Below are 13,938 nucleotides of genomic sequence, written 5' to 3' on the forward strand. Positions count from 1 at the left end.
AAAGATAAAGAGCAGATATCACACAGCGATGGAAAACATGAAGAAGACAGTGAAAAAGAAGAAAATAATCAAGACTGTGTGAAAGCAAGTGTGAAAGAGGAGAGGGAGGAAAAGACCAGTGAGGCTGATAGAGGATTAGAAGTACATCAGATAGTATCTACCACTGATAATGCAGAGACTGCCTGGGATACTCAGAACTCAGGAGCTGATGCACAGAAGTCTGACGAAGGTACACAGTTGTCTTCTGATAACACAGACAAAACAGAAGTTGTTACATTGCCAACCAATGGTGATGTAACAGAAAGAATTGAGGATCCAATGATAGATGTGACCCCTGTTACCATGGAGGTAAATGAACAAGTCAAAATTCAAGATGATCTTTGCCAAACCTCAATTGTCAGTGACAATGTCATACCTTTTAATGCAATTGCTACAGTCGAGGTGGTGGCCAATGAGACAAGCAAATCAAGCAATGAGAGTCAAAATGAAATGAAAAACACTGATGAGAAGCTAACAGTAATGGATGAGGGAGAGCAGAGTACGGAAGAGAAGGGAAAGACAGGTGATAATGTTGTTAGAGAGTTAACAGTTGAGGAAGTGCATAGAGGAAGAGATGATCTAGAAATGCAGGAAGAAACAATTGTTCAGCTTCAAAACCAGGCTCCTCCAGAGGTAGCTCCTCCAGAACCAGTACTTCAGTGTTTGGAGGATTTACCTTTAGACACACAGCTACATGTGGATTTGGACCAGGTGGAGGAGGCCTTTGAACTGGAGGAAGGGAGTGAAGTCGACCTAAACCAGCCAAGAGGAGAGGTCAAATTAGAGGAGAATGAGTCCGCAACAGAGGGGGGAGGTGATTTGCAAGAACATCCTTCACAGCTCCTCAAAGAAGCAAGGGCAGACACCTTGTGGGAACAGCTAAGAGAGCCGGCCCTTGTAGAGGACGAAAAGGGAGTAGGAACAGAGGAAGAAGCAATGGAGGGAGATGTAGAGATGGCAGAAGAGCCTGTGACTGTTTTAGATGATGAGATTGAAGAGACAGAGGAGAGTCAGAGAAAAGAATCCGAGGAACAAAAGCCTGCCACCATTTTAATCACTTCCGAAGATGCCGCTGTCAAGACAAAAGATGGAGTGCATCAAGAGCTGGAAGGAGAGAAGGTTAAACTAGGTAAAGGGAATGATGAGAAGCAGAAGGATAATAAGGACAAGAAGCCGAAATATGAAAACCCAGAGGTAGAGTTGGATATACATGGAAGAGTTAAAGGACTGAAGCAAGCAATGGAGAATGGGATCCTATGTCCTGAGCCACAGCCATTTAGGAAGGAAGGATGGGGGACATCAAGACTGCTGTCACTCAGGAGAAAAGATGATGACTGGATTAAAAAAGATCAACCAGAGGAAGAGAGAGCTCCAGAAATGAAAGATTGGAGGAAAGACCTGAAGCCTCTGAAAAAAGACATCTGGGAATCTGAGAGGGAGAGAAAGGAATGGATGAACAAAGAACCAATGACAAAAGAGAAAAGTCCACCAAGGAAGGAGGACTGGATAAAAGAGCTGAAGTCAGTGATCAAAGACGAATCTCAGCCCAAAAAGAGGGATGAGCAGGTGAAGAAAAAGCGAGTGGTGCTGCTGGAGGATGGCCATTCATACATCCCCCAGCAGGAGGAGATGACAGAAGAGAGGAGAGAGGAGGTGAAACTGATCTCCCATAGGAGGGTGGAGAGCCCTTTGCCTCCTTTGCGCAGGAACAGCAGAACATCCCAAGACCAGGAGTATGAGATCTCACTTTATGTTAAGGTAATGAAACATATGCATACAGCCTTTCCAACATACACAGACTGTACACATACAGTATGTCCACCCTGAGTCAATAACACCTTATATACATTGAGAAAAGAGGATGCTTTCATGGTTCCTTGGTCAAGGCCACAGACTATAATGGTTTTAGTGGCTCTAGCACCTTAAATGACGTTATCACAATATAAAAGACAGCAATAAGACCATACTTAAAAGATGACGATGAGTATAATTTAAGCCTGTGGTCAGGCCGCCCAGATTAAAATACAAAGCTTCCTTATTCATTTCAAATAGACCACTGGGTTGGTAGAGCAGGGGTCCCAATGCAGAGGCCTCTAGCAAAAAAACAGGGTCATTTGGCAGAAATACTGAACCCATCTAATTCATCTTCTGAAATTCGCTGCATAGGCCAATCAAAAACCCACATTTCTGGTAGTTTACTTTGTATTGTGGATGGCGTAATCCTTGTATTTGCCATGCATAATGGATGATAAAAGAGTATTATAAAACACTGTGCAGTGTTTTGATGTCTGATAAGCACGGGGGTTCCAAAGGACAAAGCATTTACAAGAGTGAAAGTACAAACATTAAGGGAAATGCTCCAAATCCAGAAATGCTAGAAAATACCAAAACACATACAAAAGTGAAAACACTCTTGTGTGTACTTTGTTCTAAGGGCAAAGGTAGATAAGCCTTAAAACTCAATTAGCTCCACAGCACATGCAGAATATGTCATACAGACAACAGAGGTTGTCAAGGTAACAGGAGCTGGGACGTGATGATCCAGGGAGCATATATGGCAAAACTACTGATTTTCTCGAGAGCTGACGTGTACCGACGCTTGGAAATAGAACATGGTGTATGACAATGCGGTGTCGTGCTTCAACCCAAAATGAAGAGTATTGAGATGCTGCTGGTGTGTGTGGCCCTAAATCTGGACTTCCTGGTTTGTTTCATCAACTTATTGATACCTGAAGCAAAGCAGCACACAAAATGTTTTTCAACACAGCACTATTTTTGCTCTGAAATCCTTCTAACTGATATAGAATTACTACTGACACAGAATCAAACTCTTGAATGGGCTTCATACCAGATCCACATAAACTTGTATTGTATCATTGGGTATCAGACCTAGAAACACCAGTCTGGCCACAGGGACAGCTGAGTTAGTCTATCTGCAGCTGATTCTCAGTGCACTCCCATGCTCTGGCACTGGAGAACCAAATGTGAGCCAGCTGTGTTTATGGCTGCCTTTAGACTAGGTTTCTGAGCAATGTAGACTTGGGACAATTTCTGGGTCACAAACTCAATAATAAACAATAGAACTGATTGTGTAGCTGGAAGCTATTCTACCAGCAGCAGCAATTTAAACAAATAGTATTGTGTAAAGCCACCTGACACTTGTGCTAGCTAACAGGCACAATGTGCCATAGATACTATATTCACACTTCACAGTGTGTTTTCAGTTCATAAGAGTTAGCTGTAACATTCCGGTCACCTAAAAAAATCTTGTTCAGCATTTGGTTGTGATAAAAGATCCTCTAAGGAATCAATGTTTTAGGCCTGTTTTTCGCTAGCGGAAATTAGCATTAGCATTAGCGTTATCACTGTTTACCATAGATTGTAAATGTACCATGCTAACCAAGCTAGCAGCTAGTGCTATGGTCAGCTCCAGCCTCTCATCCAAATATGATCACTTCTGGCTCCAAAAATCAAACATGGTGACAGTCAAATCCAAGATGGCGATGGTCTAATCGCTAAACTCAAGGCCTCAAAACGGCAGTTCACAAACCAATGGGTGACATCACGATGACTACGTCCATATTTTTTACAGTCTACGATGTAGATACATATGATGTTGTCTACTAATATTAAAGAGGGTGGTAGTTTTTGCTGATACTTAATAAGATTTTGGTTTGGGAACAAAAATACATTTATTATATTCAGGACTTGACAACATTAACTTATCATTGATAATTTCTTGATTTAATGTTGCCTGCTACCTCGTGTGCTCAGTGTGTTATCTTGCCTTCAGTGTATTTTTATATATAATATTTTTCCTCTTCAGTGTAAAGTGCCTGTGATTACCTTGAAAAGTGCTCTATGAATAAAATGTATTATTATTTTTGTAAGGTTGGAGTCAATGAAGTCAATGACAAGTTTTTTAAAATCAAAAAATGATTGTGTGAATTACTATTATTATTATTATTTCGATTAGATGCTGCCCTTATAGGCACATAATGTTACACACAATTATTTTCAAAATTAGTCTAAAAATAGCATAAATTTGAAGAGTGAGGCTGAAATGTTGAGTTTATGTGCTTTTGTATGTCTAGCATAGGTATGGGTACTATATTATCATTGTGTGTGTGTGTGTGTGTGTGTGTGTGTGTGTGTGTATGTGTGTGTGAGTGTGTGTGTGCGTGATACAGAGAGAGAGCAAGTAAGAGAGAAACCCCATCTTGATCTACTTACCTTATCCAATTAAGATAGTGATATCCTAATCCATCAGGCATGGTAGCCTACATTTTACAAGGTTGTGGACAAAATAATAGGAATACAATATTATAATATAGTGTAACCCAATACAATATCCTTCTGAAGCTTATAATAATCATCGATCATCCATAACTTGCAAATGCACACACATACACACACCAGATCATTTCTCTCTCTGGTTCAGCAGCACATTCCTCACTGAGGTGAGAATAAAGGAGTGCAGCATGCTGAGGGCCAGCAGAGAGGTTTAACGCCAAGAAAAATGCACTAATATCTGAGAGCCTCTACTCACACATACACACAACCACCTTGTTCTCCATGGGAGTTCACATTCAAACAAAGGCCTCCTTTGTCAGGTACACTGTTGGCGGCACAGCCTGAGGTAGATGGAAATATTATGGAAAGGTTCAAGTGTCCCTCTGTGTTGCTGTAGCTAATAGCACTTGAGGTATAGGAGGGTTGAAACATTAGATCAATCAGTCATCAAATATCTAGAAAACAGTTCTTTCAAAATGACATGGTCAAATTACACCAACAAAATCTTGACTTAAATAGAGTATGGGTATTTTCTGTCATTGTCTTGCATGTACTGAAGGAATGAAGTTAGGGCATTAATGAATGGCGTAGTGGTGCTATGCTGTTGCCAGTAGCATGCAGGGTTAATCTCTACATTCTCACTCTGTAAGCTGATTAGCCGTTTGGTTCTTAGAGCTCTGGGCACAGCGGTGCTGGAAATAACACATCCTCACACTCAATTCTGCATGTACATTATGTTTAACAGCTAGGAACCAATCTCAGCAATGACCAAGGTTTGAATGATAAAGGCCTACTGGGTTTTTAATGTATACAGCTGATCTGACAGCTGACATCTGTTCCAGTGACTGCAGTGATCACTGCTGATTTGTTGACCTGTGCTGTCCAGTCTACTTATCCTCGTCCTCAGCCTCACCCGCTTCCTGGCCCCCCTTTTCATGGACTAGACTGATGTAAACATCATGGACCTACTGTCTTTGGACTTATTTTACTGCACTTATTAATCTAATCTTGTTATTTCTAAATTGCACGTACTATAATTCTACTCTTGGACATTGCATTTCTGTTTTTTTTTTTTTTTGCTTCCTTCCCATCTACAGCTCCTATAGTGGACCACAATAATTCCTTAACAAGGTTATTATTGTAACCATGATGATGAAGGTCGCCTAACTTTAAAGTCCCCCTCCTTGAAAAAATGTGGTTTGCTCATAGTTACTTTACTTGGCGGTTTGAGCTTCACTGTGCAGAATGATGTATGTGCAGTTGTTTTCACATTCATCTGCTTAAGGGGGAATGTTTCTCTGTACTGCTCACAATTTAGGGCTTATACCAGTGAGCATGATTTATGACATCACAACTATTTTAGATCCAATTATGGTTGAGTGTACAACATACGGTGTGGAAACCTAAAGCCTCCAGTGCACATACACTGAGAAAGGACTGTTCAGAGAAGTAGGAGACATCTTATGTCCAGCAGTTTGCCACTTTTGAAATGAAAAAATATTTGTAGATTCATGGATTCTGGATTTATCAATGAGGGAAAAAAAACAATAGATGTAATTTTAAGAATTTTTAATGAAGTAAATTAACTTTTTTTGTTAAAAAAAAAACATGATATATACATTATCATTCAAAGTATTTTTAGATGTCTTAAAACATGTCTGGAGGGGATCTTTAACAAAGTAGTTATTTTAACTTAAACCACAATTTTTCCCCAAACCTAACCATCATTTAGGTTTAGACACAGTCATTTTGTGTCTAAACCTAATCAAACCTTAAACATAGCGTTGTAACATCATTTTCAGCACTGTAACAGTTTTAGAGGGCACCGACAAATGATGTTGTCTTGCTGATTGAGGCATCAGATCAAAAAATGCTTGAAAGTGTCACTCTTGAGTGCATGGACCAACAACATACTGTATTTTGTCATTAAATTTGGTGGACTTGTTGACAGGGCTGGAGTGGGAAAATCATTTGGGAAATATAGCGCGAAATATAGCCCTCGTCAGGCCACTTTTTAAGCTGGGTGTCTGAGGATCTCCCACTAGGAAAATTTTAAACTTGACTTGCTTGTGATCCCACTGGGTGCGCTGTGGCACATTTCAGAAACATCCCAGCTCCGGGCTAAAGATACATGCCCTGTCTATTTTTGATGGAGGCCGTGTCAAGTTGTACACATGGATATATTGTAAGAGCTGGATACCTGACTAAAAATGGCGCCAATTCAGTCGTAAGGGAATTGCTTGCCTGGCGCATATGCCAAAAAAAGTTTCTAGCTTCCGGGTTTGCTTCCGTGTTGTGTGGCCCACTGAATATGCGCAGTAGTGTTTCCCCTGCTGGCCCCGCTCGCAAGTTCCCGCTCGGCCCATAGACTTTACATTGTGATGACGTCACAGATTTTTAAATTGCTTTTCTGGGCCTGAGGAAAGTTTTACAAATATAAAACTTCCATGAATCAAAAGTTCATAATAGAAAGAGTTATAACTGACGTTGTTTGCAGTTCGACGTGTCCTGTCAACAGTTTTACAGACGTCTGTTTTACAATGGTGGTCTATGGGGAAAATCCTTTTTGGCCACTGGGAAAAATTGGTTGCAAGGCTGAGTGGCGGTGCCCTATCCAGCTCTTATTATACATCCATGGTTGCACAGAGCAGATCAAGCTGGGCAGGAAGTCAGACACAGAAACAGCATAGAGCATCCGGTCAACTTTCAAAATGAACACCCCGTGCAGATGCCTGATCATATATCAACAATAAACACAATTAAACAGACAAATAAAGAAACCATTTAACTACGTCACCTACTTAACCATAGTAGAAGCACAAAAATCAAGGAAAATTACCAAATCAACAAAATCTGAGCAAGTTAACAAAATCAGGCAGTTTAGTTGCCCTGCTACTGCAGTAATTACGGTAGTCTAAAGACGCCTTTTCAGGCTGCCGTGATTACTGTAGTAGGAATGCAACTGAATTTAAAAGGCGAATGGCTTCCCCGCAATCAAGACACTCCGCCTCTTAAACGCTCCTTGTGGCATAGGACGCCGTGCAGAGGACGGAGGAAATCTACGTTCCGGTTAGTACAATGTACTGTTATGAATCTCAAATAAAACTAAAAGTACATATCATTAAGTAGGGAGACGACACTACTACTACTGTGGCACCAATGCTACTCTCTTCACCTTCAAAAAGAAGCCGTGCCATATTTTTAATGAACGTTACCATAATACAGTTAACCACTACACTAAACTCCACCTATTCAAAGAACAGACCAAGAGTACAATACCCTATTCAGTTAACTGATTTACACTCATCAGAAGTTTGAGTACACCTATTTAAAACTATTTTTTCTATAAAATTACCTTAAACTGTATACATTTGATTTTTCTTGTACCTGCAGGTTGCTCTGAAGTAGTGGGCTTCTGTACTACTGTGGCACCAATGCTACTCTCTCCACCTTCAAAAAGAAAAAAGCATAGCTTAGCACAGCACATCATATCTTTTAATGTACCAATATAATACAGTTAACAACTCTCTCCACCTATTCAAAGAATAGAGCAAGAGCACAATACCCTACTCAGTTTACTGATATACACTACTCATCAACAGTTAAAATAGTCCTATAACCAACATAAACATTAAATAACAATAATAGGAAGTTTCAACAAATTACAGTAACCTGAATAGTGTGATAGAAGACTTTGTGTTGTCTCAATAATTTTCAATTATGAGTTCAAAGTATGAGCTCACTGACTGAAAATTTCACCAAAACATGAATTTTCAAATATTATTGACCACATTAACTAGACAAGATACGCCAATTATGCCATCAATGATTTTGAGGAAATTAGAAAGGGAACTACCACTTTTATTATTGATTGTGAAGTTTCCTGACAGCTTTAATAGGGGGTAATGATCATCAGTAACATTAGCTATGTTAGCTAGGTAGCAAACGTTAGCTAGCATGTTTATTTACTGACTAAACTGGCCGCTGTGGTCCCCTGCGTGCATCCATTTGGTCAATTTTGCCACATTTAGCGGCATCTCCTGCAAGCACCTTTCTTTTTTTTCTCTTTCCCTCTCTGCTCCACCCTCTTTTTTTCCACCATTCATCTTGCTAAGTCATTTAACCGCACTAACTGCCAACTACTCTCTCACCCTCTCTCTCTGTCTTTCGACACGCTACTTCTACTGTGTCTGGCTGCCACAGCAGTCCGGGCAGTGTTATGTTCAGGGTCAAAAATAAAAATCTGCAGCCTGTGGCGAGCCTGCCGAGCCATTTAGCAGACCAGGCCACCGGGAAAAGTCCCAGTGCTCCCAGTTGCCAGTCTGGGCCTGCTTGTTGACATTCACACTTAATGCTACTTTGAGAGGAAGGGGCAATTATTTTGTGGTATGGTTAAGATTTGGCAGCATTTGCATACTGAGTTCATGTTTCAGGCTTTAATGTATTCATGTGTCAAACACCCCACCAGTTACCACACAAACCACGCGAACCACACAAAGAGGGAAAGAGTTGAACTATTAATAGGTGTCAGTGTCTAGTAATACAGCACCTTTATCTACACTTACACTTGGGAGATTTTGGCTTGTGACAAATTGCTCTGGATTGAATTTACAACCAGTGACAGCTTCTTAATAACAAATCAGCCTGCAAAAAAACATATTGAATGAACTCAACACAAATAAAAGAGAGAACAAGACAGATTTCACAGCTGCTGTGGGTGTGAAAAAGACCTTCCATCCCTGCTGTAACACACTCACACTGGATACATTGTGTGCATGTGTTTGCAATGAAGCAGAGATTCCATTGCCACCCACTGAGATATGAAGGAACTGTAACACTGTTCTGTGCCTCAAAAATTCACACAAAAACTGACCTCAAGTAAGATTACAATGTTTATTAGATAATGGTCATTATAAAAGGACCATCAGAGAGAGAGACAGATCATAACCTGCTTTCATCAAAACATTGTGTGTGTTTGTCAACAAAGGGGGCGCTAAATCAAGAAAAAAAACCCTGTTCTGATGTAAATGTACAGTACATGTTATCCTCATTATTGTTATACTGGCAGCTACAGCACTAAAAATAACAGCATGTATGTCTTTTATGTCTTTATTGTCTATAACTGCACTGTAAAAAACTTACTGTGATTTTTACAGTAATTAATTAGCAGCAATTGACAAGTAACTTAGGCTACTGTAAAATTAATTAGTTACTGTAAAATAAATTACAGTAAGTTAGTTGTCAATTGCTGCCAGTTAATTACTGTAAATATAAACACAGTAAACTTACTATAATTTATTTTACAGTAAGTTACTGGTCAATTGCTGCCGGTTAATTACTGTAAATATAAACTCACTGTAAAATATGTTACAGTAAGTTTACAGTGTTTTTATTTACAGTAGGACTACTGTAATTGTACTGTTCTCATTATGCGGCAACACAATTCAACAGCAACCCAAACTCCGTCCAATAAATGCATGAGAGTCAGGGATCATCTTAGTTGTGTCTTTAATAAGATGTAGATGAGAAAACACAACGAAATACAAAACAATTCAATAGTGTTAGAGCTGGTGACATGACAGGGTAGCTATGGCTTACTGCAGCATACTACATACATTTTAAATAAACCAAAATGTATGAATTTCTAATATGAATATATATTAAATTATAATAATGCACTTGCACTTTACATACAATGTAATTCTCACAACAGTCTACATTCTTTTTTAGCTTATATCAGCGCCACAACAGGCAAACACATTAACTCTCAGCAATTACAGAATATATCTTACAAAGTTCACAAAAGCATCCTCCTCACAAATATCACCAAATGTGATTAGTATTTGAGATTAAATAACACAGAAACTTACAGATGATGCTTTCACAAGCTTAAACAAAGGGATGGCAGCAGATAATATATGTGTCTGCTCCTCAGTCTTCTTGAGTAGAAAGGGCTGATTTCAGATCACATGAGAACTATTTCCTGTACAGACAAACCCACCACTAGAAGGTGCTAAAACACTGCTAAAAGAACTAAAAAGCCTGGGGCAGAACACTCCCCGCCTGGCATCTATAAGATGTGTAAGAGAATTTCTTAAGAATTGAAGTTTTCTGAAGAATTAAAAACACAGAGTGATGAATCTTTCTTTACTCGTACATGCCAGCATGGAGAAGGGCACACAGCCATTCTCCCGAACAACCAAACAGTCTCAACTTAAGTACAGTATATCCTAGTGGGAATTTGACAGAGAGAGGGTAATAAAGTAATAAAGTACTAATGTTGTAAAATAATAAAGCATATAGCCTAACCAATGAACACTGCTAAACTCTTGATGACCTCCTGACAAATTTTACATAGTCAATTCTACTACCAGGTGTCTCTAACAAGATTCATTGTACAGATGTCCTTCAGCTGTCTACAAAAGTTAAGGCACATACTTTGACACAATAAATCCCTTACAGATGTCATAACTAGTTAACTATCTTGATCTTTTCATGACAACAGAAGGATGACTTCCATGACTGGTCTGAGGAATGTCTTGCATGATCCTTCCTGGGAAACCTTGATTTGTATCTTGTCTACCTTCTCATCTGCACTTTTAAAGACCTCAGAGACAAGCGTCACCCGCCACTCATTGTGTGCTACTTGAGCGTCTCTCATCAGAACAAGGTCTCCCTTCTGAATGTCCGACTGTGTTGTCTTCCATTTGCGGTGAGTCTGCAAAGTGGGGAGATATTCACGTCTCCAGCGATACCAGGACTGGTCAACAAGACTCTGCACCTACCTCCATTTCTGTCTGAAGTGGTTGCCTTCTGAGAACACTCCCATTGGACGAGGTAATCCAACCTCTTGAGTAAGTAGCATGGCTGGAGTAAGTATCAAAGGTGAGTCTGGGTTGGTAGACACAGGAGTCAGTGGCCTTGCATTGATTATCGAAGAGATTTCTGCCATGAATGTGCAGAGAACTTCATGGGAGAGAGGTTGACACTTGTCCTGCATCAACATGGAGTCCAGTATCCTTCGAACATCCCTATCATGTGCTCCCAGGCCCCGCAGGCATGGGGTGGATTGAATTCCCATGTGCAAGAGTGATCCCTGAGGTATTTCTGTACCACAGGTTCCTTCGCCATCTTGTGGAATCTCAGTTCTTTGCTTGCTCTTATAAAGTTCATCCTCCAGTCAGAGCGCAGCTGCCTTGCAGCTCCTCGAATAGCAAAGAACCTTCGAAGAGCATTAATGCAGCTTGAAGTGTCCATCATCTCAATTACTTCAATATGAACTGCTCGGGTGCTCATAAAAGCACAGCCCAGAGTTTGCTATGGCAAGCCCTCCTCTAGTTCTGCATGCCATGACTGTAAAAGGACCAAACACATCCAGGCCGACTACATTCTTAGCTTGAACTAGCTCCCTTTGAAGATGTGGTTGTTCACACTGGTGCCAACCAGTGCATTTGTGTGAAAGATTGACAGAAGAGGACTTGAAAGAGCAGGCTACATGGATAAGTGAAGCGATTCCATTCAGCAAGCTGTCTCATGTGGAAAAATGCTCAAAGCATTCTGAACCAAGTTGTCTGTCTTTCATGCTGGTGGAAGATGTGGTGACCTGGGGCTGATGGTGAATTTCAGAGTCTATTTCTGGAGGCTTGAGTTGTAGGGTATTGTATTCTGGAGGAGGCTTGAGTTGTAGGGTGACATGTGGATGGTTTGTAGAGGAAATCTGGCCCTGTAAGCCAAGTTGTATTCTGAAGTTGAAGGGCAGGAACGGATCTCGAAGCATGGTCAGCTGGATTGAGCTCAGAAGGCACATAATGCCAGTGCTCGGACCTCGTTGACTGTCTGATTCTCTGGACACTATTGTGTACATATACATAAAAGCGTCTGCTCTCATTGCATATGTAGCCCAGTACAACTCTACTGTCACAATAAAAAACGCACCTCATCTGGCTTGATATCGATTTCATGTAAAATGAAATCTCTACAGCTAACACAGCTGCACACAGTTCAAGTCTGGGAATGGTGGGTTCGTGTTGAGGTGTCAGCTTTGCTTTTCCAAGAATGAAGCTGATGTCACACTTTTCATCCTCATAGATGGCTCTGAGATACGCTACTGTGGCAATAGAGACATCACAGAGGAGGCACAGTTCAGTGTGTTTTGCCTTTGTAGTGTAGTCTGTAGTGATCTCCCAGCGCAAGCCAAGGTTACGCTGAATAAGCATGATTTCATCTCCAAGATTGAGGTCTTTGATGCCTTTAGCACAATCCTGAGGAGGGAAAGCTGACAGCACTGCTGCATTGTTGGATGCAATCTTGTGCAACCTTAGATTCAGCTCTGACAGTGGAGCCTGCATTCTCTGCAGCAGATCGATTGCCTCTTCTTCTGTAGGGAGTGACTTAAGACCATCGTCCATGTAAAAGTCGCGTTCAACGAACTTGCGAGTGTCAGGTCCATATTCATGTTCGCACTGCAGGGGAGGGACTATTTCCAAATACGTGGACCTTCATCCTGTATTCTATGATGTCCATGACCAAGTCATTGTCACAGAACCATAGAAACCTCAGATAGTCCCTGTGGTCCTCCCTCACTGTGAAACAATGAAACATTTGCTGGATATCTGCTGTTACTGCGGCTGGCTCCTTTCTGAACCGGATCAGGACACCCAGCAGGCTGTTGTTCAAGTCCGGACCTGTTAGGAGGACACTGTTGAGAGAGAGACCCTGATACTGTGCGCTGGAGTCGAAAACAACTCTAATTTGGTCAGGCTTTCTTGGATGGTAAACTCCAAAAGTTGGCAAATACCAGCATTCTTGACCTTCAGTTAAAGGAAGTGCTGGCTCAGCATGGTCATTCTCGAATATCCTCTGAATGAAGTCGGTGAACTGTTGTTTCATTCCTGGCTTCTTTTGCAAGGTGCGTCGCAAGAAGAGGCGATTGAGCTCTCTGTTGTTGGGGAGAGGTGGTCTTGGGTGTCTAAAAGGAAGTGGGGCCGCCCAGCTGCTGGCTTTGTCTTGGAAGAGCTCCTTTTCCATGGTGCCCAAGAAGACCTCATCCTCTATAGAGAGAGCAAGTTTGTTGTCGTCTTCTGTCCGCTCAAACACCGAGAGTCCGAGGTAATCTTCGTCTTTTCTGCCTGTTGAGTCACCTTTGAAGGAATGAGGAAACCCTTGCTGTTTGCCATCTCTTTGAGATGGATGCGGTTTTCACAGGGTGTGAAGATTGAGGGCCTGCCATCTTCTAACACACTGGTTTTGAAGCATTGCACTCTTGGCATGTGAGAGCTGCCCAAACACACATCACCTACTAAAACCCACCCCAGGTCCAGCTTGAAAGGGGGCGTTGTGAGGTCCATTCACTTGCTTCCTCACCTTGTGGACTCTCAAGATATCGCGACCTTGCAGCAGGAGGATTTGAGCTTTCTCATCCAGTTCTGGGATCTCTGGGGCGATTGACTTCAGGTGTGAATGGTAATGGGCTGCCTCGGGTGTAGATATCTCAGATCTGTTATCTGGTATTTTGTTACATTCTATCAGTGTTGGGAGTGACAGACAAACTCCACCATGTACAGGCTCTATCTGGTAACCTTCAGCTCTACCCCCAACTGTATCTGT

The 13,938-nt window shown here is 41.2% G+C and overlaps 2 protein-coding genes across 2 annotated transcripts in view; one reads left to right on the forward strand and one right to left on the reverse strand.

Moving 5' to 3' along the window:
- Positions 1–7,268: 7,268 nt before the first annotated feature.
- LOC122976516 (chloride intracellular channel protein 5) overlaps positions 7,269–13,938 on the forward strand; it is a 31,107-nt gene continuing 24,437 nt past the window's right edge. The window contains exon 1 of the mRNA XM_044345035.1: positions 7,269–7,401. The gene's annotated coding sequence lies outside the window, so the exon portion shown is untranslated. The remainder of the gene's footprint in view (positions 7,402–13,938) is intronic.
- Positions 7,476–13,938, reverse strand: part of LOC122976517 (protein ANTAGONIST OF LIKE HETEROCHROMATIN PROTEIN 1-like) — a 46,955-nt gene continuing 40,492 nt past the window's right edge. Inside the window, exons 6-7 of the transcript XR_006400953.1 lie at positions 7,720–7,782; positions 7,476–7,507 (exon numbers count right to left, since the gene is read on the reverse strand). The gene's annotated coding sequence lies outside the window, so the exon portion shown is untranslated. The remainder of the gene's footprint in view (positions 7,508–7,719; positions 7,783–13,938) is intronic.

The sequence above is a fragment of the Thunnus albacares genome, chromosome 24 (genome assembly GCF_914725855.1).
Source record: "Thunnus albacares chromosome 24, fThuAlb1.1, whole genome shotgun sequence".
Taxonomy (NCBI): Eukaryota; Metazoa; Chordata; class Actinopteri; order Scombriformes; family Scombridae; genus Thunnus; species Thunnus albacares.